Source organism: Doryrhamphus excisus, chromosome 6 (genome assembly GCF_030265055.1).
Source record: "Doryrhamphus excisus isolate RoL2022-K1 chromosome 6, RoL_Dexc_1.0, whole genome shotgun sequence".
In the NCBI taxonomy this organism is placed as follows: Eukaryota; Metazoa; Chordata; class Actinopteri; order Syngnathiformes; family Syngnathidae; genus Doryrhamphus; species Doryrhamphus excisus.
Window position 1 is genome coordinate 20,352,950 of NC_080471.1, and position 26,322 is coordinate 20,379,271.

The following is a 26,322-nucleotide window of genomic DNA, read 5'->3' on the forward strand; positions in this document are numbered from 1 at the left end:
GAGGATGGGAAAATGACTGTGGAATGGAAGATGAAGACACATATGAGAGAAAGGAGATGGAAAAAAAAGGAGAGATGAGTCGAAGGCTGACTGATTAAAAAAAAAAAAAAAAAAAAAGAGTTAAGGTGAGTAAAAAGACTCAAGTGTTGTGATGTTTTAAATTCACTCAGCTCCGATAAAAGCGCCAACAATTTGTCCTTTACATGTCTAACTGCAGTTTTCAATGACACTACCGGAGAGATACTTCGGAAAATGTTTACTTAGATCATTTTGTTACATAAGCTGGGGCTTTATATTAATTTTCTCGATAGTTTACACACAATTTGTGATGCCTGGCACACAATGACCACAACATATAACAAATGCACCAACTCCATCAACCAAGTCTGCTAAACTATAAGCACAATTCCTGCTTTACATTCAGACTGCAGATCTACAACACACTTTTTTTCCAAAACACTACACACAATTCTTGAGTTTTGGCACAATTTTCATGAAGTAAACTTCTTGTTTTCACAAAGTATACTATGCCGCTCAAAACAGTCAAATTACAGTTTTTCTCGATTGTTTACACACAATTTGTGATGCCTTAGACCCAATGACCACAACATATAAACCAATGCACCAACTCCATGAACCATTCATTCATTCATTCATTTTCTACCGCTTTTCCTCACGAGGGTCACGGGGGTGCTGGAGCCTATCCCAGCTGTCTTCGGGCGAGAGGCGGGGTACACCCTGGACTGGTCGCCAGCCAACCACAGGGCACATATAGACAAACAACCATTCACACTCACATTCATACCTATGGACAATTCGGAGTCGCTAATTAACCTAGCATGTTTTTGGAATGTGAGAGGAAACCGGAGTACCCGGAGAAAACCCACGCATGCACGGGGAGAACATGCAAACTCCACACAGAGATGGCCGACTCCATGACCCAAGTAAGCACAATTCCTGCTTTACATTCAGACTGCAGATCTACAACACACTTTTTTTCCAAAACACTACACACATTTCTCTGAGTTTTGGCACAATTTTCATGAAGTTCTTGTTTTCACAAAGTACACAATGCCACTCAAAACAGTCAAATTAATATTCCTATTATTCACACTGACTCATCACATGGGTAAACACATGTCACACATTTTTACAATTAGCGGTCTAACAATGAGAGAGGCTGGTCAAAGGATCAGAAATCCACAAACACACAATCCCCTTCTCCAAGCTATGGAAGATGCACGTGGAGAGATTCCAGCAGATGCTGGATCCATGGCTGGATTCGCCATGCTAGGCGATATTTCCCCCGCTGCTTGGCCAGAGAAAACCTTGCATGTGATGTAGATGAGGTGCTGTGGCCTGACCCAAACAGAAGACGTGATGCAGCTTAGTCTTTTGCTTTGTTATTGATTGAGTTTTTGTTGATGATTACACTGGGGAACAATATTTTTTCAACTTTCTGTTGCATTGGATTTTTTAACTGATTCTGAATGATTTTTAGGTGCTGATTTCAAATCTGAAATTAGTTTTTCTCCATAAGCTCTAGTTTTCATGCAATTTGAGATAGATGAAATAGTCTAAATATATGAACTTACGTAACCCAAATCTATGCGTTTTGAGATTATATACATAGATTCCATTCCTGTTCCAGTTTTCAAAGGTTTGCCTTCATTAAACGATAAAGACATTGGACATGATACGAACGAGGAAGACAGTTGTGACAATGAATTGCCAGAAACTGATCCGAGGAATGTTCTTCAGAGACTGAATCTCCCCCAGTCCCTAAGCCTCTTCCCCAAACTGAACTGAATGACTTAGTTCGGGATTTAGGTCTTTCAAAGAAAGCAGCTGAGCTTTTGGCATCAAGATTACAAGGCAAAAATCTTGTTGATCACACTGTTAAAGTGTCATATTACAGAAAGCGCGACCAGCTTTTTGTGACCTTCTTTTCTGAAGACAGTTTGTTTACTGCCATGATATCCCAGGTCTTCTCAAAGAACTGGGTGTTCCTCACTATGATCCAACTGAATGGCGGCTCTTTATAGACAGTTCTAAACGCAGTCTCAAATGTGTTCTTTTGCATAATGGCAATGTTTACGGGGCAGTGCCTGTAGGTCATTCAGTTCATCTGCGGGAAGACTATGATGACATCAGAATGGTCATGGAATTCTTAAAATATCGTGAGCACAACTCGATCATTTGTGTAGACTTGAAAATGGTAAACTTCCTTCTTGGTCAACAGAAAGGTTTCACCAAGTTTTCATGTTTCCTCTGCATGTGGGACAGTCGAGCACGAGACAGACACTGGGTCCAGAAGGACTGGCCTGTTCGTGAAACCCTTGAAGCAGGCATGCCAAATATCACACATGACCCAATTGTTGACAGAGATAGGATCATCTTTCCTCCTCTGCACATCAAACTAAGTTTGATGAAACAATTTGTCAAGGCACTGGATACCGAAGGTGAATGTTGTCGTTCGAGAAGATCAAAGCAGGTGTGTTTGATGGCCCACAGATTCGAACCCTCATTCGTGATGATCAGTTTGTTGCCAAGATGACCGCCTTGGAGAGGGCAGCATGGTTATCCTTTGTGGCAGTCGTTTAGAACTTCCTTGGAAACAACAAGGCAGAGAACTACAATGAACTTGTGAACAGAATGCTCCTCGCTTTTCGTGCTCTCAGGTGCAACATGAGCATCAAGCTTCATTTCTTGAACAGCCACCTTGACCAGTTCCCTGAAAACCTGGGGGCTGTGAGTGACGAACAAGGAGAGCGGTTCCACCAAGACCTAAAGATCATGGAAGAACGCTACCAAGGTCGCTGGGACAAAAGTATGATGGCCGACTACTGCTGGAGTATTAAACGAGATTGCCCAGATGAAGTGTACAAACGCAAAAGTTACAAACGCAAATTCCTGCCTGACTAAAATACTGTACTGACAGAAAGTGATAAGCGTTATTAGCTGTGATTGACTCTTATCTGAAGAACGTTGTAAATTATGCTTATTTCATGTTGCGATAAAGACTGTTTTCTGAGAAACGCTTCCAGAAAAACATATGGCACTTCTAACAATGGTGTACTTTAATCTAAAATCACATTTTAATGTTCTGTTTCTTTTGCCTTGTTAAATATACTGATTTGTGGCTGACATTGCAATATCCTATAATAATGCTCGATTTTTTTCTATTTTTAATAAAAATTAAAGATTGCATAAAATCTGTAGCTTGCAGAAAAAAACTAACTTCAGATTTGAACTCAGCACACTTAAATTGACTAAAAACAAGTCTTACTTTAAATGCAACATTTTGAGTGTTCCCCAGTGTTATTATTATTATTTCTTGAACTGAAGCTGTATACATGCGGACCACTGTATGTGGAACTTTGTGATGAACACTTTGTACATTGTTTTTCTGTGAAAAATAAAAATATATATTTCTGTGTAATTTTGTGTTCTGAGTAAAAAAAAATACAAAAAAAACCCAAAAAACAATTCTAAAACATTTAGCAAAAAGTGTCACACTGAACACAAAAAGGTCCGAGTCATGATGAATATGATGTAATCACAGTGTTTTACACTGAGCACATCAGTGTTCAACTGCTTCATATAAATGTAATACTTGGGTTGTTTATATTGTTTTATTTATTTTTCTATATTGTGTATTTTGTACTGCTTAACTGACTCTGTACTCAAATTTCCCCACTGAGTGACGAATAAAGGCATATCTTAATCTTAAATGTTTGTTCATATAGTGGTTTGTGTGCGTCATTTGGAGACAAAACACCATTTTGAGAAGAATGAAGACTGTTTTGCAGGAGAATTGAGGGGTTTTTCATTTTTGGATTTGTGTGTAGTGTTCTGAGAATATGAGGCATCCTTTCAGAAAATGTGTTTAAACTATCGAGAAAAACTGTAGTAGTGAGTAACGCAGTGCAGTTTATCAGAATGTACCATATGTCTTCAAGTAACCGGTTTTATTTGAAAGGCTCTTTGCATATTCCAATACATTCACTTTATATGTCTAGACCAGGGGTGGGCAAACTACGGCCCGGGGGCCACATCCGGCCCGCCAAGTGTTTGAATACGGCCCGTCCGTTCTTTCCAAAGTATTTCATTTAAACTCAACATACGAACTGGCATCATGGCTTGAGCCAACCTTTTGATGGTTTTATCAATTTTGTTATTTGATGTGGTCTGTTGTTTATAAAGTGCTCCTGAAAAAAGGGACACAATAATAATAATAATAATAATAATAATAATAATAATAATAATAATAATAATAATAATAATAATAATAATAATAATAATAATAATAATAATAATAAAATTTAAAATATTTAAATATAAAATATTTAAATATAAAATATTTAAATATAAAATATTTAAATATAAATATAAAATAATAAATAATAATAGCAGATTGCGTGACACTTTTACAGATACAATAATACCAGGTGGACTGTTACGTGTAAAATATATAGTCTGCCCCCCCCCCCCCCGTTTTGTTAAATCAATGCGGCCCGCGAGTCAAAAAGTTTGCCCACCCCTGGTCTAGACTTTGGACATATGTTTGAGTTTTGTGGATAAAATGCATTCATGTTGAGAAAATTCCATGAACGGTAGCAGAAATGGACTTTTTCATCAAAGTATCTCGGAAACTAAAGTATATAATTATAAGCAGCTGGAATATGTTTGCATTCCCATCTAGATTTCTTTCCATTGAACTGTGGACAAGTAAGTAATGACATTGCAGCTATAGAGAAAAGAGGAATCTAGTGCTGTGTCGGTAATGAACGAACGGGTCAAAAGAACTGGTTCTTTTTTGTGAGCGGGCTCTTAAATACCCATTCAGTCCGTTCAGTTGCAAATATTTTTTTTTGATTGGCTGGAGAGTTGGTTGCACGGCGGTCAAGTGGTTAGTGCGCAGAGCTCACAGCTAGGAGACCCGAGTTCGATTCCACCCTCAACCATCTCTGTGTGGAGTTTGTGTGGGTTTTCGTTAGCTAATGCTAGCTAACACTAGCTAATGCTAGCTAACACTAGCTAACGCTGGTTCTAAATAGACACCTGTCACCCAAGGAGTGGAATACAAACTTCAATTTGGAGAGAAAATAGATTTTAACTTCAAATCACTTTAGGTGGGCGGCACGGCGGTCGAGTGGTTAGCGCGCAGACCTCACAGCTAGGAGACCAGGGTTCAATTCCACCCTCGGCCATCTCTGTGTGGAGTTTGCATGTTCTTCCCGTGCATGCGTGGGTTTTCTCCGAGTACTCCGATTTCCTCCCACATTCCAAAAACATGCTAGGTTAATTAGCGACTCCAAATTGTCCATAGGTATGAATGTGAGTGTGAATGGTTGTTTGTCTATATGTGCCCTGTGATTGGCTGGCGACCAGTCCAGGGTGTACCCCGCCTCTCGCCCGAAGACAGCTGGGATAGGCTCCAGCACCCCCCGCGACCCTCGTGAGGAAAAAGCGCTAGAAAATGAATGAATGAATGAATCACCTTAGGTTTGTCCAGATCCAAGCTCTTGATCAGATGATGCAGATACTGTATATAATCTGCCGTACATTATACTGAGAAATATCAATCAATAGTCAAATCCCATGATGCACTCATTTGCATTATTCCGTCTTCTTCTGTATGTATTGTATGATTAGTTCCCACTGCTGCTATCCAATCTCAACTGAGCTCTGAGCTCGACTTATTAAATCAATGACATATTAAGGGACAACACTTTCATTGTGTAGCATATAGCATGTTGCATAATGCGCTCGTCATAATGATTGCTGAAGTATAATATCATTGGGCACAATCCGGAATAGTTATGCACACAAGAGAGGAACATGGCGTTCATCTATATTTTCTTTAATTTTACACAAAATCCTAATTTTTAAACGGAAATGTACCAGTGACGCTAATATTGTTGTGAATTGTTGACTTTATTCTTATTTCCATGTAAGCCAGGGGTAGGGAACCCATGGCTGGGATGCCAGATGTGATGTGTGTGTGTTGTGAATACTAAAAAACTGTTAGCATGAGGCAGATGACAATGCATGTATTCCGATTCACTTGTAAAGCCCTCTAAAAAAAAACTTGTGACCTGCTTACTAACCAAACTACATTAACATTGTTATTGTAGGAGCAAACAAGAAAGAACTACTTATCTGGCATAGTGACACAGCGCCTTGCGTAAGGCTCACAAGATCTCAGGCCGCTACCGAGAGGTAACACTAGCTACTAAAACTGAGGCCTATGCTGAATTTACCAGCAAAACACGGAGCACAAGTCTTGTGCTGGAAGATACAGCCATCCCATTGAGAGTCAACATTGTAAATGACTCTTTTGTTATGTTCCTATTTTGTCCATGAAACAGTTACTGTAGCACCGGTACTACACGACAACGTTACGAGAATGGTAATGGTTTAATTTCATTTGAACATGCATCAGATTACAATTGAATGCATCACATAATCAGTTCACAGTTCCACATGTCCAAAAGGAGTAGGAAGAAGCAAAGCTTATTAAATCCTACCCCTCCATCTGGTACTTTTACAATCAGTAACTGTTACATTTGTTCACTTCCTGCTTTCCATAATACACTTTAAGGTTTTTTTTTTTTTTAATAATGTACCTCGTACCAAAGTAGGAGGTGATATGACCATCCAATGACATAATGGGTACCATAGTAAAAATGTTGGAAAATGTTATTGTTTGACCTAACGTTGTGGAATCAATGCTTAAAATAATGAAGTATTACATATTATCAGGAATTTGTATCATGCCACATGGTCACCGAGTGTATATAGAACCATAAAACAATGGAGGTTTTTGTTTTTTAAATGTGGACGCGGTGAATCCTCAATATGTGCATTGTTAGCTGTCTTATGCTAATGGTTTTTCACCACTTTGAACGCACACAGATGTGTTTTCATTTCAAGAATTGTAGATGATGGGTAAAAAAAATGAAAAAAATACAATTAATAGTCAGTTACAAACCACAACCATTTGAGAATATGTTCCTTTTGTCAATAAATAGCTGACATAAACATGACAAGATACAAGCGGGATGGCCCCCCCCCCCTTCTACAGGCTCTGTAGATGAGAGTGTCTAAACAAACATCCCCTTGTGATCAAAATGTCAAAATATTGCCAGCTTTTCTGTGTGTGTTTGTGTACAGTGTCATGCCTTACAGAGGGTACAACATTTGGGAAACCAGTGTGGGAACATTCAGACTCAAAATGTATTCAGTTGGGTTAAAAAAAAAAGTGTCAAAGATATGACATAAGAAGTCACTCATTAAAAAACTTACATGTGAACTTATTGATAAATGAGGCCCTTGTTGTTAGGTATCATATATACAGTACTATAAATGGGATTGCGACTGAGTTTCTAAAATTGGATTCTGATCTCAGTCATCAACTGCCATGTTCGGAGCGTGGCCTTGAAATATGTCAGATTTGTGGAATTGAATGCCTCCGAGGAATGTTTTAGGAGAGTCTCCTTCAATCAAAAATGAGATTTTAGCTCAATGCATGTCTGGATGATGGGGTAGGCGGTTGTCTGATGGCAGTTGGAAGAGTGTCGCAAAGTGCTTCATCTGTGGAAGGTACATAAGATAAAGCTGATCACAGTACAGACAAACAAAAAATAAATGTAAGAAATAAGTAATGCAGGAGCAATGGGTAACGATTATTATTTTTTAAAAATTTCCACAATGCAGCTTTCCTTCATGAAATATAATCATGATAATGAAATAACGAAAATACCTAAAACACGGAGCAATGGTCATAAAACATTAAATTAAATCAATTAAATAAATTATTTAAATTTTAATTAATTTAATTAATTTAAAATTAAATTTTAATTAACTTAATTTAATAGATTAATTTCCTACTTTGTATCCTACTTTGTTTGACGGTCCTTGAACATTAAATTAAATCAATTACATTAAATCAATTAATTCAATTTTAATTAATTTAATACATTTTAATTAAATTAATGCAATAAATTAATTAATAAATCAATTAAATCAAAACTGCAAACGGCGGCGATTAATCCTACTTTGTTTGACGGTCCTTGAACACACCATTGACCATTCTCCCAAGCAAAAACGGATGGACATCCTAGATGGATGGATGTATTTTTTCCCTCTGTGGGAAAGTGTCGCAAAGTGCTTCATCGGTGGAAGATACATAAGATAAAGCTGATCACAGTACAGACAAACAAAAATAAATGTAAGAAATAAGCAAAGACTTAGCACTCATAGATCTACATCCTTGTTCATCCTTGAATTATAAGATGGTTTTTTTTTCATGCTCCTGTCTGCGCCCTCTCCTTTGTTTTCTCTCCATCTGCATTGGAATCTAAACAATAGAAGTCTTTCTGCCTGAAGAAACAACAATAGTGATTTTTCCGACTTTCGGAAGCACACTGATTCAAACATTATCTTGTCCTTGACTCATCTAAAACAAATAAGATAAGATACCTGTTCTCATTGTCCTCTCTCATAGCATCCAGACTAAAACGACTTTTGATCTATTGCCAGTTTTGAACATCTAGATCTGTTTTGATTGATGGTCTTCATAACACAGAGACATAGCCACACCTGTAGGGGGAAACTATGCATCTCTCTCCATAGACTTTAATGTGTGGAATAAGTCTTCAAATTTGCTGTGTGCTGAGATGCACTAAAGCGGATGGGATAATGAGCCCACATTTATAGCAGCCTCTGAACCTCAAAACTGATAAAGGCAAAAGCCCGGGGCGAGTGATGGATAAATGTGAAACGTGTAGGATACTGACATGAGGTGTACGATAGTGCAACACTGATGGGCCATATCACGGGAGACAGATGAATAATGATAACATAAATATTTGTTCGTCGAACTGTGTTATAAATACATTTTCTATATGATTCATGTTGTATTTAAGATTTTCTTAAATAAAAATTGCTGAATTTGGAATTTGGGTGTGAACCACTGTGGAAGCCTGCAGCACTGTCTCAGCCTGATAGCACTACAAAAACAGCACAGACACGCTCTATCCCTGTAAAATATGTAAACCAATGACATCCAAAGTGTAGCCTGCGTGCCATTTGTAGACCGCAATTTTTTGTAGAAACAAATATAGAAATAAAACTGGAAAAATAAAACAAAAAGCATAAAGTAACAAGAAAAAGCACTGTGGCGGAAGCGCACCTCCAAAAGCCCATTGTGTGTGTGAACCACTGTGGAAGCCTGCAGCACTGTCTCAGCCTAATAGCGCTACAAAAACAGCACAGACACGTTCTATCTCTGTGAAATATGTAAACAAATGATATCGAAAGTGTGGCCTGCGTGCCATTTGTAGACCGCAATTTTTTGTAGAAACAAATATAGAAATAAAACTGGAAAAATAAAACAAAAAGCATAAAGTAACAAGAAAAAGCACTGTGGCGGAAGCGCACCTCCAAAAGCCCATTGTGTGTGTGAACCACTGTGGAAGCCTGCAGCACTGTCTCAGCCTAATAGCGCTACAAAAACAGCACAGACACATTCTATCTCTGTGAAATATGTAAACAAAAGATATCCAAAGTGTGGCCTGCGTGCCATTTGTAGACCGCAAAAGAAATAAAACTGCAAAAATAAAGCATAAAGTAACAAGAAAAAACTAAAAGTTTGGACACAAAGGAATCTGAAAAAATTTTAAATTTTCCCAAACCTGAACCATAATAATGTGATGTAATGTCATGCTATATGTAGCTTAGTACATGTGTGTACAGGATGTAGTATCCAAGGCTATGTATGATGCATTAATATTATTGGACCACAGTCCCTGGGAGATGACGGCACTGTGTTTAAATGTGCGAGTGCAAACGAGTGCGTTACTGTGTATGTTATTTGAGTGTCGTAATAAAATTCTGTTAAGCTAAGCTCACCTCCAAAAGCCCATTGTGTGTGTGAACCACTGTGGAAGCCTGCAGCACTGTCTCAGCCAAATAGCGCTACGAAAAAGTGCGTTACTGTGTATGTTATTTGAGTGTCGTAATAAAATTGTGCTAAGCTAAGCGTACATCCCTGCAAAGTCATATTTACATCTCACGATCCGACACCGGGAAATCGTGTCTATGAACTTCCGCTGCGGTTCCTCTAACTACTCGTGGTGGTGCTTTAAAATGCATGAAAGGTGTTGCCCAACACTACAGCTGTTATTTTTCACTGTTGGCGGAAAGAATGCAGATGGCATCTTGATACATGCTTGCACACAAACATCCACAGTACTGATCTATTCATGAGTCCAGTTGTGCAGAGGCTGGCAAGATCACTGCTGACTGGACGGAAATGCTGCTGATGCCTGCTGCTCTCTTCACCTGACACACACACACACACAAATTGATTAGACCTGCAGCTATTTTTCTTCAGCTGTCAATCCATCCCTAAATGATACACCTAGCTCCATGTTATCACCCACTTTGCCAATAATCCATGTCGCAGTAGTAAGTGATGCCATGACAACTTTTGCTAAGGAGGTTCTAGTTGTGACGCACCTTCTCATGAAAAACATATTTAGAAGATAATGACGGCGCTCCGGCTGGCAGAGCTTGCGTGAGAAAGCGTGTACCTTTGAGACCACACACTGTTTACTTAGATGCATGTGTGTGTTTGTGTGTGTGTGTGTGTTTGTGTGTTGGCCTGGCTCCCTGTGTGTTTATGGAAGTAAAGGTGTTATAATTAGAGTCCTACGTAATGTGATTGGCTTGGAAACACGCTTTAGAGTGCCTCTCCATTAACAGCTCGCCGTGTCGACGTTGTGTTTGTCGGGTGTTAGAATAAAATGTAGATAGAATGAATATAGTATTACAGTTTTCTCGATTGTTTAAACATATTTCCTGAAAGGATGTCTCATATTCTCAGAACTCTACACACACAAAAAACATGAAAATTCTCCTGCAAAATGAAACTTTACATCCAAAACAGTCTTCACTCGGACCTTTTTGTGTTCACCTTTGTGTGAAACTTCTAGTAAAAATATTTTAGAATTGTTTTTGGGGTTTTTTTTGTATTTTTTTGATTCAGAACACAAAATTACACATATATATTTTTTTTATTTTTCACAGAAAAACAATCTACAAAGTGTTCATCACAGGCAACACAAAGTTCCACATACAGTGGCCAGCATTTAAATGTGTATAGCTTCAGTTCAAGAAATAATAATAATAATACAGTTTTTCTCGATTGTTTAAACACATTTTCTGAAAGGATGCCTCATATTCTCAGAACTCGACACACAAATCCAAAAATCACTCACACATTTCTGAAAACCCCTCAATTCTCCTGCAAAATGAAACTTTACATCCAAAAGAGTCTTCACTCCTACCTTTTTGTGTTCACCTTTGAGTGACACTTCTAGCAAAAATATTTTAGAATTGTTTTTTGGGGGGGTTTTGTATTTTTTTGACTCAGAACACAAAATTACACATATATATTTTTTATTTTTGACAGAAAAAAGATTGACAAAGTGTCCATCACAGCCAACACAAAGTTCCACATACAGTGGTCTGCATCTAAATGTGTACAGCTTCAGTTAAAGAAATAATAATAATAATAAACAAAAATCAATGAATAACAAAGAGAAACTCAATTGTTGCCGTTTTATGCTAAAGCTCTGATTGCTAATTGTAAAAATGTGTGACAGGTGTTTACCCATGTGATGAGTCAGTGTGAATAATAAGAATATAAATTTTTACTGTTTTGAGTGGCATTGTGTTCTCTGTGAAAACAAGAAGTTTACTTTATGAAAATTGTGCCAAAACTCAGAGAATTGTGTGTAGTGTTTTGAAAAAAAGTGTGGTGTAGATCTGCAGTCTGAGTGTAAAGCAGGAATTGTGCTTATAGTTTAGCAGACTTGGTTCATGGGGTTGGTGCATTGGTTTATATGTTGTGGTCATTGGGTCTCAGGCATCACAAATTGTGTGTAAACAATTGAGAAAAACTGTAATCCTGCAAGAATGTGTCAAGATAAGAACTCATAAAACAATAAAAGTAATCACTCTCACATATACACACACATATATAGACAAACAAATACAGACTGTTAGACTCCAACTGACCCCCCCCCCCCCCCTTAGAGTTGCACGACCATGTAGTAAGGACCCCCGAAAAGAGAGGAGTGTGAACTGCATATGTGGTTTCACTCTCCTTGTTGCGAGTAACTTTGAATATTGTTGTCTGTCTCTTCTGTATTTCTGTATTTAAGTGTTTTTAAAAGTGTCACAGGAGTTTGAACCTGACATCGGGTGACGAAAATACTACATAATAATACTGTGAAAGCGAGTGGCATGTCACTGGGTATGTGGTTTCACTCTCCTGGCTGCAAGTAACTTTGAATATTGTACTGTCTCTTCTGTATTTCTGTATTTAAGTGTTTTTAAAAGTGTCGCAGGAGTTTGAACCTGACATCGGGTGACAAAAATACTACATAATAATACTGTGAAAGCGAGTGGCATGTCACTGGGTATGTGGTTTCACTCTCTTCGCTGCGAGTAACTTTGAATATTGTTGTCTGTCTCTTCTGTATTTCTGTACTTAGCGAGTTAGAAGAAAAAAGTGAGAGGGTACTTCACCCTTTCAAGTAAGTGACTCTTAGGATTGAGTAAGCTGTGAAAAGACAAGGATCCTCTGCGGACAAGGTCAATATCTGTTAGCATAAATGAGATGTGCTGGTTGGACTTGTTCATAAACTCAATTTTTTTTTAAGTCATGTGATGCTCCATTTGGAAGCAAGAAGTTCCTCCCACGCAGGACTACTTTCATCCCACCTCGGATGACAACTCTTGAAATTACAGCTCATCTTTTATCTACACGGGACCATTTCACAGAGTCACAGTTAATGTGTAATTCATATAATTTTCATGAGTTATGCTGATGTCAGACCAGCAGAATGAAACAGCCTGCAGAGGAGAGACGTAGAAATTGGGTAATTTTATTCCTCGCTTGTTAAGCGGTGCTTGTTCTTATGTATTTTTCAAGGAAAAATAGACAATACAATGTAAACTGTTTTGATGTTTCTGTAATGTCTGTTTATTCATTATTCATTCATTTTTTGGGTGGAATTGAACTCGGGCCTCCTGTGAGGTCGGTGCGCTAACCACTCGACCAACGTGCAGCTGACTCTCCAGCCACTCAAAAAAAAAAGCATTTGCAACTAAATGGACTGAAAGGGTATTTTAGGGGTGATGACATTGTTCATTTCGCGGGGAATCGAACCTGAGTCTCAAACCTGTGTGGCCTGCACGCTAACCCACCCTACACCATACAGCCATGTTGTTATGTTTTATGTTTCTTTTATTTTATTTTTATATTATTTTTTAGCGCACCTCCAAAAGCCCATTGTGTGTGTGAACCACTGTGGAAGCCTGCAGCACTGTCTCAGCCTGATAGCGCTACAAAAACAGCACAGACACGCTCTATCCCTGTGAAATATGTAAACCAACGATGTCCAAAGTGTAGCCTGCGTGCCATTTGTAGACCGCAATTTTTTGTAGAAACAAATATAGAAATAAAACTGGAAAAATAAAACAAAAAGCATAAAGTAACAAGAAAAAAATAAAAGTTTGGACACAAAGGAATCCAAAAAAATGACATTTTTCCCAAACCTGAACCATAATAATGTACGAAATACAAGTGCTGATGTAATGTCATGCTATATGTAGCTTAGTACATGTGTGTACAGGATGTATTATGGATATTAATGGACCACAGAATCAAACCTGAGTCTCAAAGCTGTGTGGCCTGCACGCTAACCCCCCCTACACCGTACAGCCATGTTGTTATTTTTTATGTTATTATTATTTTTTGTATTCATGTCATTTGGAGATATTCATTCATTCATTTTCGACCGCTTATCCTCACGAGGGTTGCTCGGGTGTGCTGGAGCCTATCCCAGCTGTCTTCTACACCCTGGACTGGTCGCCAGCCAATCACAGGGCACATATAGACAAACAACCATTCACACTCACATTCATACCTATGGACAATTTGGAGTCGCCAATTAACCTAGCATGTTTTTGGAATATTCCTTTATTCATATTACTCCACTTGATTAATGTATTAATGTGACTTTAATGAAATACAAATGGTATAAAAAATGGATGATTAGCCATTTAATATCGAAATATTCTAACATGTAGAGAGAACTAAATAATATATTAATAACCGCAGTGAGCTTGCCAGAGTATAGTTTTGAGGTTTTCTCTGCTTTTTCATAAAATATTGCACATAAGTAGTTCGATTGCCCCGCCCACACAAAAAACCTCACATATTCCTTACTAAAGTACAAAAATGGTGTCCCCAAAATGCACATTTATGAAAAGATGTATAGAATTCCTGAATTTTTTTCCCAGTGCTTGAATAAGACTGCAGCCGTTTTGCAAGACCACCATTTTGTTTTGTAAAAAATGTAAGGGACGAACAAGCAGGCTTTGTGCTCAGGTGGTGATATTCAGGTACATAGCATTAGAGTTTCGGAAAGCTGATAGCCAGACGCTCACGGCACAACAAGCACTGTGACACTTGCTTGTTTTCCTCTCCTGGGATAGCACAGCTCTCCGTTTTGTTGACTTCGGATTCTTCACTTTTTTTATGATCTATTGCTCGCCTCCTTCATGACGTGTAGAATGAAGTGGATACTGTATGTGTCCTGTCACAAGTGAGCTCCCACAAGCTGTTTGTAAAATAAAGAAATGTATTTGCATTTTGGGCTGCACGGTGGTTGAGTGGTTAGCGCGTAGGACACACAGCTAGGAGACCCGGGTTCGATTCCCTGCTCGGGGGGTCTCTGTTTGGAGTTTGCATGTTCTCCCCGTGCATGCATGGGTTTTTTTTCCTCCCACATTCCAAAAACATGCTAGGTTATTTAGCGACTCCAAATGGTCCATAGGTGTGCGGTCTGTATGCCGCTAGACAGCTAGCGAACCAATGAAGAAAACTCTGCATACAAGGCTTGCTTTTCTTGCTTTATGAAACTTTCTTGGAAAAATAAGTGGAAAATGAAACATACAGAAATAAAATAAAATAAAATACTGCTCATGTTGCAGGCTAAACAGCTAACAGCTAACAGTTAGCTAACACACGTATCCCAATTACAAATGGAAGGTAGCATTAGCATGAAGTTAGCGAACTTGACAAAACAAGTACAACTTTTGAAATAGAAAATGCATCTATGTAAGTGCTTTATACACCAATATACTTACAAAGACGATAATTTCCTAAGAAACAAGCGTTTAGAACAACTTTCAGCATGTTTATGAGGGTTTTCCCATTTCGTTTCTGCCGTGAGGCCAGCCTGCTTTTCACCGAGAGAAAACGACAGAGCTTGTCTATATATGCGAGAGCACTCTCACTCTCTAGTGGCCCAAAACGATACTTTCTAGAGAAGATGTCTCACTCTGTAAACTTTTTAACCTTAGCGTTTTTAACAATATTTATTAGGACTTTTAGCTATGTATTACTTTCATTTTAACTAACTTATGAAACGTATGAATTATTAATGTCTTCGATCCAAAGACATGACCATAGGTATGAATGTGAGTGTGAATGGTTGTTTGTCTATATGTGCCCTGTGATTGGCTGGCAACCAGTCCAGGGTGTACCCTACCCTGCCTCTCTTCCACATGTCCAAAAGGAGTAGGAAGAAGCATAGCTTATTAAATCCTACCCCTCCATCTGGTACTTTTACAATCAGTATTTGTTACATTTGTTCACTTCCTGCTTTCCATAATATAGTTAAAAAAATTTTTATTATTATTATTATTTTTTTTTATTTTTTGTCACGTGCCGAAGAATGAGGTGATATGAGCATCCAATGACATAATGTGTACCATAGTAAGTGTCAATATAGTGATATATATAGCACATCATGACTGGTTCAAGACTCTTCATCCTTGTATTTAGCAAACATCAACTGCTTGTATTGTTTCTTGAATTGGCTCATCGTTGTGCATTGTTTGAGGGTCTTACTCAATCCATTCCATAGTTTGATTCCACATACTGAAATGCTATGGCTTTTTAACGTAGTCCTAGCATATAAGTGTTTCAAATGTAGTTCTTCCCTGATCATATTTCTCCTCTCTTGTAGAGAAGTATTGGATAACATTTTTAGGTAATTGGTTATTTTTAGCCTTATGCATTATTTTAGCTGTTTGAAGATGAACTATATCAGCAAGTTGAAGTATTTGTGATTTTAGAAATAAGGAGTTAGTATGTTCTCTGTAAGGCAACATTATGAATTATCCTTACTGACCTTTTTTGCAGTACATTTAGAGAGTGAAGATTGCTTTTATAGTTATTAGCCCATATTTCCACACAATAAGTAAGATATGGTAGAACCAGAGAGCAATAAAGAGTGTGGAGAACAAATTTTGCTTTGTTCAATATTGAAATATTTCTGGCCACTTTATGTTATATATTTTTTATATGAGGTTTCCAGCTCATAGTTTACCCAGGACTTTTTAGTCTCAAGCTTGCGATGGCTGATGAAATTGGTTTTAATAACAGGAATTCCTGAATGTACGTGTCTTCATTTTAATCCGGTGTGATTGAAATTTCTCAAATTGGAGGTCTAGCTACGTTTCTAGCCAACTATCGCATTGCATGGCAGGAACTCAAAGGGGGAAAAAAAAGGACAAAAAGGACAGATATGAAAGTAGTGGAAACAATTTGTCCCCTGCTGACTGGAGTGTGTTACTATGTATGAGAGTGACTATTCATCAGCATATCCCATGTGAGGTCACAGCTGGAGTTTATCCTCAGAACGTCGAACACATCCAGGCTACATTCACAAGAGTTGTGAAATATGGCTGTGTCTGTTCATCCTCCTCCATGGGACGCTTGAATACTTAGTACATGCTAATTGAGTACAGAGACAATCTATCCTACGATCAGTAGTGCTGATTCAGTACTTCAGTACTTTTCACTTTTTCCTCACGAGGGTCGCGGGGGGTACTGGAGCCTATCCCAGCTGTCTTTGGGCGAGAGGCGGCTGTACACCCTGGACTGGTCGCCAGCCAATCACAGGGCACATATAGACAAACAACCATTCACACTCACATTCATACCTATGGACAATTTGGAGTCGCCAATTAACCTAGCATGTTTTTGGAATGTGGGAGGAAACCGGAGTACCCGGAGAAAACCCACGCATGCACGGGGAGAACATGCAAACTCCACACAGAGATGGCCGAGGGTGGAATCAAACCCTGGTCCTCCTAGCTGTGAGGTCTGCACGCTAACCACTCGACCACCGTAAAATTAAATAATTAAAAATAAAAAAATAAAAAAATTGTTAACTATAATTATGAAAATGGTAATATTAATGATGATTATAATGATGGTAATAATGATAAAGATTATAACAATAATGAATATGATAATAATAATAATACAATGATAATAATAACAGGGGAAAACAAGACAGTGGCATGAACATGATTATATCTTGCAAAAAAAGGGGTAGGCATTTATAAGCTTTTGCTTCAGCCTACTCCTTTTGGACATGTGGAAGAGAGGCAGGGTTAAAAAATTAGGGTACAAAATTAAAAAATATTAAATAAAATAAAAAAAATAAAATTTATGTAAAAATTAAAAAAAATAATAAAAATTAATAAAAAAATAAAGTAAAAACACAAAAAAACTTATATTATATTATATTATATTATATTATATTATATTATATTATATTATATTATATTATATTAGGAAAGCAGGAAGTGAACAAATGTAACAGTTACTGATTGTAAAAGTACCAGATGGAGGGGTAGGATTTAATAAGCTTTGCTTCTTCCTACTCCTGAATACAAATGTAAATAATGGAAAGTTATATTTTGATTGATGTAAGAAATGCACTGTAATGTTTCATATATTTGCCCAAATAAAGTAAAAAAAAAAAAAAAAAGACCTGACAAAGTCACTCATGCAGAGTCAACCAAAACGCTAAAAAATGACAAACTGCAGAAAGAACAAGTGTTCCTATACAGCAGCACAACTTCTTCTTCTACTTGGTATTCTACTGTTACCATACTTTCACGCTCCATACAAACAATCTTTGAAAAAATCAATTTCATTCTGCTCATGTTGGCCCTGTTTTTGCCTCTAACCGGCTTGTTAAACTAACATATGTGCCGCACAAACAATGACTTTTGTTGCATTGCACCGCACTGCTAATGTGTATTTCTGCACCACAAAAAGACACACAAGTGAATAAAGACCGCTCCCACCAGGCTCTACAAGCATTGAACTATCAAGAAGAAGTACTCTGACAACCACAATAGCACCCCCCCCCCCCCGTACTTTGCAATCGCATCAAATTATGCAGCCGCACAATAGCTGTTTGCTGCGGTCCAATATCCTGAGCAAATAAGAGCAGTTTAGTGCCACATTCACTTCATTGAATAACTTATATCTTCATAAATAATAATAATAGACTAGTCAATTCATCCACCATTGACCATTCTGATCATTGTGTAAAAATGGATTACTGATTAATCACATATTAAAGCAAGTGAGGCAAAATATTGTGCACTTCTTGGCTGCAACCAGCAGAGGCGCTGTTGATTCATTCTAAACTAGTGTACCTCTAAATGCTAAAAATCATGCTCGTTGAAGTAAATTATTTTTTTGTTTACTTTCAACTATTACTACTTATTTGCTGTAAAAGTAAAGTACAAGTAAAGTACAAGTAAAGTACAAGTAAAGTACAAGTAAAGTAAAAGTAAAGTAAAAGTAAAGTAAAAGTAAAGTAAAAGTAAAGTAAAAGTAAAGTAAAAGTAAAGTAAAAGTAAAGTAAAAGTAAAGTAAAAGTAAAGTAAAAGTAAAGTAAAAGTAAAGTAAAAGTAAAGTAAAAGTAAAGTAAAAGTAAAGTAAAAGTAAAGTAAAAGTAAAGTAAAAGTAAAGTAAAAGTAAAGTAAAAGTAAAGTAAAAGTAAAGTAAAAGTAAAGTAAAAGTAAAGTAAAAGTAAAGTAAAAGTAAAGTAAAAGTAAAGTAAAAGTAAAGTAAAAGTAAAGTAAAAGTAAAGTAAAAGTAAAGTAAAAGTAAAGTAAAAGTAAAGTAAAAGTAAAGTAAAAGTAAAGTAAAAGTAAAGTAAAAGTAAAGTAAAAGTAAAGTAAAAGTAAAGTAAAAGTAAAGTAAAAGTAAAGTAAAAGTAAAGTAAAAGTAAAGTAAAAGTAAAGTAAAAGTAAAGTAAAAGTAAAGTAAAAGTAAAGTAAAAGTTTCTTAAGCAATAGCACAACAGCAGTAACTACTTTATTTAATTAATTATGCTAATTTTTTTGCATAATTTTTTGCATAATTTTTTGCATAATTTTTTGCATAATTTTTTGCATAATTTTTTGCATAATTTTTTGCATATGTTTGCATATTTTTTGCAGAATTTTGTGCATAATATTTTGCATATTTTTGCATAATTTTTTGCATAATTTTTTCATAATTTTTTGCGTAATTTAATCTTTCTTTTTTTGCGTAAAAAGAGGAGGAGTCACAAGGAAAAAGACAAACAATAAGTAGATATTTTGGAAATAAGTCAAACAACTGTTGCAAAAAGATGACAAAAAGAAACAATACAAGCAGTTGATATTTGCTAAATACAAGGATGAAGAGTCTTGAACCAGTCATGAAGTAATATACATATCAGCGGTTACTAAGGTACCCATTATGTCATTGTATGGTCATATCACCTCGTACTTCGGTATGTGACAAAAAAAAATAAAAATACAAAATAATAAAAATAACTATATTAGGAAAGCAGGAAGTGAACAAATGTAACAGTTACTGATTGTAAAAGTACCAGATGATAATTTCGGCTAAAGTGGTCTGTTACATTGGTCTACAATTTTTTGGACTCAATCTGCTTCCGAGACAATAGTGGCTAAATCTCATTTATAAATTTAGATTTTTGGTACCCACTTTGGTACCCATTATGTCATTGTATAGTCATATCAACTTGTACTTCGGTACGAGGTACATTATTAAAAAACAAAACAAAAAAAAAACCTTAAACTGTATTATGGAAAGCAGGAAGTGAACAAATGCAAAAAGATGACAATTTTTAGAGTTGGAGTTTACCCCAGGTGGGGTACACCCTTTACTTGTTGCCAATCAATCACATGGTACATACGTACGACATACTGTATTGTTTGTTCACACTGTGGCAAACCATAAATACGCCAAAACACAATGACAAAATAAGCACCGGTCCATTTCAACGTACGCTTTGCAGCCATTAAGGTCTTGTCTTCAGCACAGAGCAGTAAGCTTTAAGAGAACTCCCAGCACCATTGAAAAGAGTCAAGTGACTGCATGTTGCTAATGGGTATATCGTGTCTCCGCCAGGTGATACACTATACGTCTGTGGCAGTCCGATCAATACCGTAGGATTCAACGGCTGGAACAAGAGCTTGCGGGAAAATGTCTTTTCTGGTCATCCATTTGTGTATTCGTCTTATGCCAAATTAAATTCATATAAGAGTCTTGAATCAGTCATGATGTGCTATATATATCACTATATTGACACTTACTATAATACCCATTATGTCATTGTATAGTCATATCACCTCGTACTTCGGTACGGGACAAAAATTACAAAAAAATGTTAAAAAAATTAAACTATATTAGGAAAGCAGGAAGTGAACAAATGGATATTTGCATTTTGGACATGTGGAAGAGAGGCAGGGTTTAAAAATTAGGGTACAAAATTAAAAAATATTAAATAAAATAAAAAAAATAAAATTAATTTAAAAAGTAATAAAAATAATAAAAATTAATAAAATAAAGTAAAAACACAAAAAAACTTTAATTATATTAGGAAAGCAGGAAGTGAACAAATGTAACAGTTACTGATTGTAAAAGTACCAGATGGAGGGGTAAGATTTAATAAGCTTTGCTTCTTCCTACTCCTTTTGGACATGTGGAAGAGAGGCAGGGTTTAAAAATTAGGGTACAAAATTAAAAAAATATTAAATAAAATTAAAAAAATAAAATTAATTTAAAAATAAAAAAATAATACAAATTAATAAAATAAAGTAAAAACACAAAAAAACTTTAATTATATTAGGAAAGCAGGAAGTGAACAAATGCAACAGTTCCTGATTGTAAAAGTACCAGATGGAGGGGTAGGATTTAATAAGCTTTGCTTCTTCCTACTCCTTTTGGACATGTGGAACTGTGAACTGATTATGTGATGCATTCAATTGTAATCTGATGCATGTTCAAATGAAATTAAACCATTACCATTACCATATGTTTTGGTTAGCAGTTAGCATGTTGGCTACACAATGTACTACACATTCTTCCCACATTTCAAACATGTCAGGTTAATTGCAGACTAAATTGTCCATAGTATGTGTCCTGTGATTGGCTGGTGTCGCCCACCTCTCACCTAACGTCAACTGAGATAGACTCCATCTTGCCCAGACCCCTTAATGAGCACACGCGGTATAGAAAATAAATGGATGGGTGGTTTAGTGAACAACAAAAGTTTGTAGGTGCTGCTAACTATCCACACATGAAGTTAATTTCATTGAAGGATTTACTGAAGAAAAGCTGCGTAATGAGACTGTATCGGCTTCAGGTTGTTGGTGCAGAGCCAATTACAGCGACTCTCTGATAAGTCTACACTGGTCACTGGCAAACAAACATGGGGGAGAGTTATTAAAGTGCTTCAAGTTCAGTCAGAGGATCTCTGTAATAATTCCATAATAGAGGATGCATTCTTTGTTCCCTCCAATCACAGTTGTTAACTAACTAACTGGCTGGGTGGGCAACTCCAGGTTTTCAGTTCTCTAAACGTATTTTCACTGAGGTTCCATCAATCTTCTTCCTCTTGTCCGAGATGGTGGCAGAAGCTTAAGTTGAGAAACTCAGACTTCCCTTTTACCGGTTGCTTCGTCCAGCTCCTCCCAGAGGTTTTGGGAGGCATCCTTATCAGATGGCAACGCCCCGTCATCTGAGGAGCAGTGGCTATGATCCAAGTGTCCGAGAAGAAACCCATTTCAGCTTTCACTTCCACCTGCAATATTGTCCTTTTAGTCACTACCCAATGGTAATAATGGTAATGGTAATGGTTTTATTTCATTTGAACATGCATCAGATTACAATTGAATGCATCACATAATCAGTTCACAGTTCCACATGTCCAAAAGGAGTAGGAAGAAGCAAAGCTTATTAAATCCTACCCCTCCATCTGGTACTTTTACAATCAGTAACTGTTACATTTGTTCACTTCCTGCTTTCCTAATATAATTAAAGTTTTTTTGTTTTGTTTTTTACTTTATTTTATTAATTTTAATTGTGTTTTTTTATTTTTTTAATTAATTTTTATTGTGTTTTTTAAATTTTTTAATTAATTTTTATGTTTTTATTTTATTTAATATTTTTTAATTTTGTAAAAAAAATAGTTTTTTATTTTTTGTCACGTACCGAAGTAGGAGGTGATATGACCATACAATGACATAATGGGTACCATAGTAACTGTCAATATAGTGATATATATAGCACATCATGACTGGTATGTTCTCTGTGGGCGGCATTATGAATTATCCTTACTGACCTTTTTTGCAGTACATTTAGCAAGTGAAGATTGCTTTTATAGTGCACTCATTTGTTGTCCTGGCCTTACATTGCAAAAACCATCCACAACCCATATTTGGTGTTCTTAGTCCAATGAGCTCAATTTATTCCACTTCACATTCGGAATCTTTCAGTTATTCATTGACAATTGTTCATCATTATCATCCAGCCAGGCCGAGCGGAACAGGAGGTGGCCAAAAATAAGAATAGGAAGGAACCATTGAGACATTTTGTATTTGCTGGATGGTTAATGAGCAGTGCAGAAATTGCTCAGTTTGAAGTCATTTAAAAAGCCACAAAGATAAAAAAAAAGTGTGTGTTTGTGTGTGTGACACACAGAGAGAGAAGACAGAAAGAAGTGGGAACGAACTACAGGAAGGTCGTGAGAAGAAAAAGAGGAGACAGGAGGAGTCGCGCTAGAGGCGGTCACCTTGGCAAGTCAATTACACAGACTAAAGTGAGTATGTGGGAAACTATATTGTATTGTTTTGGTAATGGTAATGGTTTTATTTCATTTGAACATGCATCAGATTACAATTGAATGCATCACATAATCAGTTCACAGTTCCACATGTCCAAAAGGAGTAGGAAGAAGCACAGCTTATTAAATCCTACCCCTCCGTCTGGTACTTTTACAATCAGTAACTGTTACATTTGTTCACTTCCTGCTTTCCTAATATAGTTTAAGGGTTTTTTTATTGTTTAATTTTAATTTTAATTTTTTTGTTTTTTTCAACTTGCTTCTAATGCACTTTTCTGGTAAAAAAAAAAACAAAAAAAACAAAAAAAAACAAAACAAAAAAAACAGGGAAACCTCACACACACTCAACAGGGGCCCCAGGAGCACCCAAAAATGGAAGAAGCAAAGCTTCTTAAATCCTACCTTTCCATCTGGTGCTTTTACAATCAGTAACTGTTACATTTGTTCACTTCCTGCTTTCCATAATACAGTTTAAGTTTTTTTTTAGTGTTTAATTTTAATTTTAATTTTAATTTTAATTTTAATTTTAATTTTAATTTTAATTTTAATTTTAATTTTAATTTTAATTTTAATTTTAATTTTAATTTTAATTTTAATCTTAATCATGACTGGTTCAAGACTCTTCATCCTTGTATTTAGCTAACATCAACTGCTTGTATTGTTTCTTGAATTGGCTCATCGTTGTGCATTGTTTGAGGGTCTTACTCAATCCATTCCATAGTTTGATTCCACATACTGAAATGCTATGGCTAGCATAACGTAGTCCTACCATATAAGCATTTTTTTTTTACTTGTTAAAAAAAAAAAAGCAAAAAAATAGATGAGAAATTTGATGGCTACATGATTGTCTGCTGTGGTTGAATCATTTGTCAGTCATTTCCTTTACAACAAAGAAGGCATTGATGTGTGGCTGTGATTGTTCTTCATGATTTCCCTATTGGTATATGAAGGCCCACCCACACACACACACACACACACACATTGAATTTTGACAACACACACACCCATCTCAGTTTCAGTCCCATCAGAGAAACACTGAGTGATTAAAAAGACCTTTGAACAAATGGTGTTGGTTCAGGATTGTCTATTCAATGTTCAAAGTGTGTGTGCGTGCGCAAAGTGGTTTGGGATCCTCGCTGGCATTGAAAAGTTGAATGCATTACACTAACACACACACACACACATACACACACACACACGCAGGCCTTAGTGCATGGCGCACCTCAGGAGGTAGAAGATCTAATCATTTTGGCAGAAAGCTTTTAAGGTCTGTGCCAGTGTTTTATTCAACAGACAGAGTTTGCTCCCATCGGCTCGGAGCGTGTCACCGACAAATTAAAGCCGACTTTGTCACCAATTCATTTTTATGTTCAGTCATCTTTGCCTAACTATCAAATATGTGGATCCCCTACCGCTTCAAAGCTTGTTTTTTTTTTTTTTATTTACGAATAAACAAAAACTCCACCTATGCAAAATTTCATTTTGACTCAGTTGCAGAATCACTTTCTCACAATTTGGTTTGCCAAACCCTGAGATAATTATCTTCTACATAATCCTCTTTCTTTTCTGATTCCTTTGCAGAGCTTATGTAAATTTTAAACATGCTCAGAGATTAATTATCTTACTCGCTGTCGGAATTATGCAAAAAAAAAAAAAAACATACAATCCATTCACAAGCAGCTACTATGTAGGATTAGCGTGTGTGTCATGTAGCAGAATGTAAGACATTATATAAGCGAATCACAGAGCGTCGAAATGGCACAAATGAGGCTCCCGACGACTGCACACAGAGCGGAAGCATCATCTGTCGTGATAGACAGTAGATTTAGTTAATAAGACAGCTGCTCTCACTTTCATTTCTGTTAAAAAAAAAAAAAAAGACACAGACGGGCTACAACGCTACATCTGCACAATCCAATGAGATTCGGTGAAAGAGCTGTATCAAAAAACGTCGTAAATAATAAGGATCTGTTTAGTTTTACACTGTCAGATTCGTTTAGTGATGTGTTTACTGACACTTGGACTTTGGTATTAGACACGCTTTGTTGTACTACATATGGTTTGGTGAAAATAGATGAATATAAAGTAACTCAATGAGAATATAAGGTTTGTCGAATTAACTCTAATTAGGTGAACAACGCATAACCGCTAGAGCAGGGGTCTCAAACTCAATTTACCTGGGGGCCACTGGTTTTCCAAAAAAAAAAAAATATTAAAAATTTATTAAAAACAGAAAAATATACAAACCTTTTCAGTGCTTTGGTTCTGATTTTCTACAATAAAAGCTCTGATAAAACATTCCACTGTTCTCAAATATCTTAATTTTTATTTTTCTGGACAAAATAAGATGAAAAATAAATGAACAAATCAAAAATAAAGAAAATCAATCAATCAGTAATAAATAAATATAATAATAATAATAATAATAATAATAATAATAAAACTTAAGAAACCACATATAGTTGGTGGGTAGACAAATTATTTTTTTCAGATTAAAATGAACAAAGCATTATTAGAGCCCTGTAGACATGACAAAACATGACTATAGTCACATTTATACTCTTTTTATTTACAACATATTGCGCAACTGCAGGGTCTTGAGACACATGCTAACTCGCAAACTCGAGAGCTAGCGACCTAAACGGTAGCCTTCAAGTTATTTCCTTTAAACTTAAATAGCCAAAAACTTACCATTTCCACACGGATAGGGAGGATAACTATTAACAGTTATTTAACCTTTAACATGAACATTAATCAAACGTAATCATTTTTTCTGGGTACATGATACCATACAGCATCCATATCAAACTTGCGCGGGCCGCACTAACATTAAACTTTCATATCAAGGCGGGGGCCTCAAACTAGTGTCCTGCGGGCCACATTTGGCCCGCGGGCCGCATGCTTGAGACCTTGAAGGCTGCACGGTGGTCGAGTGGTTAGCGCGCAGACCTCAAAGCTAGGAGTCCAGGGGTTTAATTCAGGGTTCTAAGTTGAAATACTTAGAAAGCAACTGGCGGGCCGGTTTCAAACTCTTGGTGGCCCGCATGTGGCCCCCGTGCCATAGTCAATAAGTTTCTCCTTAACCAGACATTTTGGAACATTTGCAACCCATGCAGCTGATTTATTCCGTGCAACAACATTTGTGTCCACGCTGGCCTTGACCTACTTGATACGGTGACATTTCTAATCCTTCTCTGAGTCATTAAAGGTGCCATCCACCTTTATGACCTTTACCCAGGAGGCA

The 26,322-nt window shown here is 36.6% G+C and overlaps 1 protein-coding gene across 1 annotated transcript in view; it reads right to left on the bottom strand.

Moving 5' to 3' along the window:
* The window catches only part of nrn1la (neuritin 1-like a), a 66,754-nt gene that overhangs the window by 29,258 nt on the left and 11,174 nt on the right, over positions 1–26,322 (bottom strand). The gene's annotated exons all lie outside the window — the stretch shown is intronic.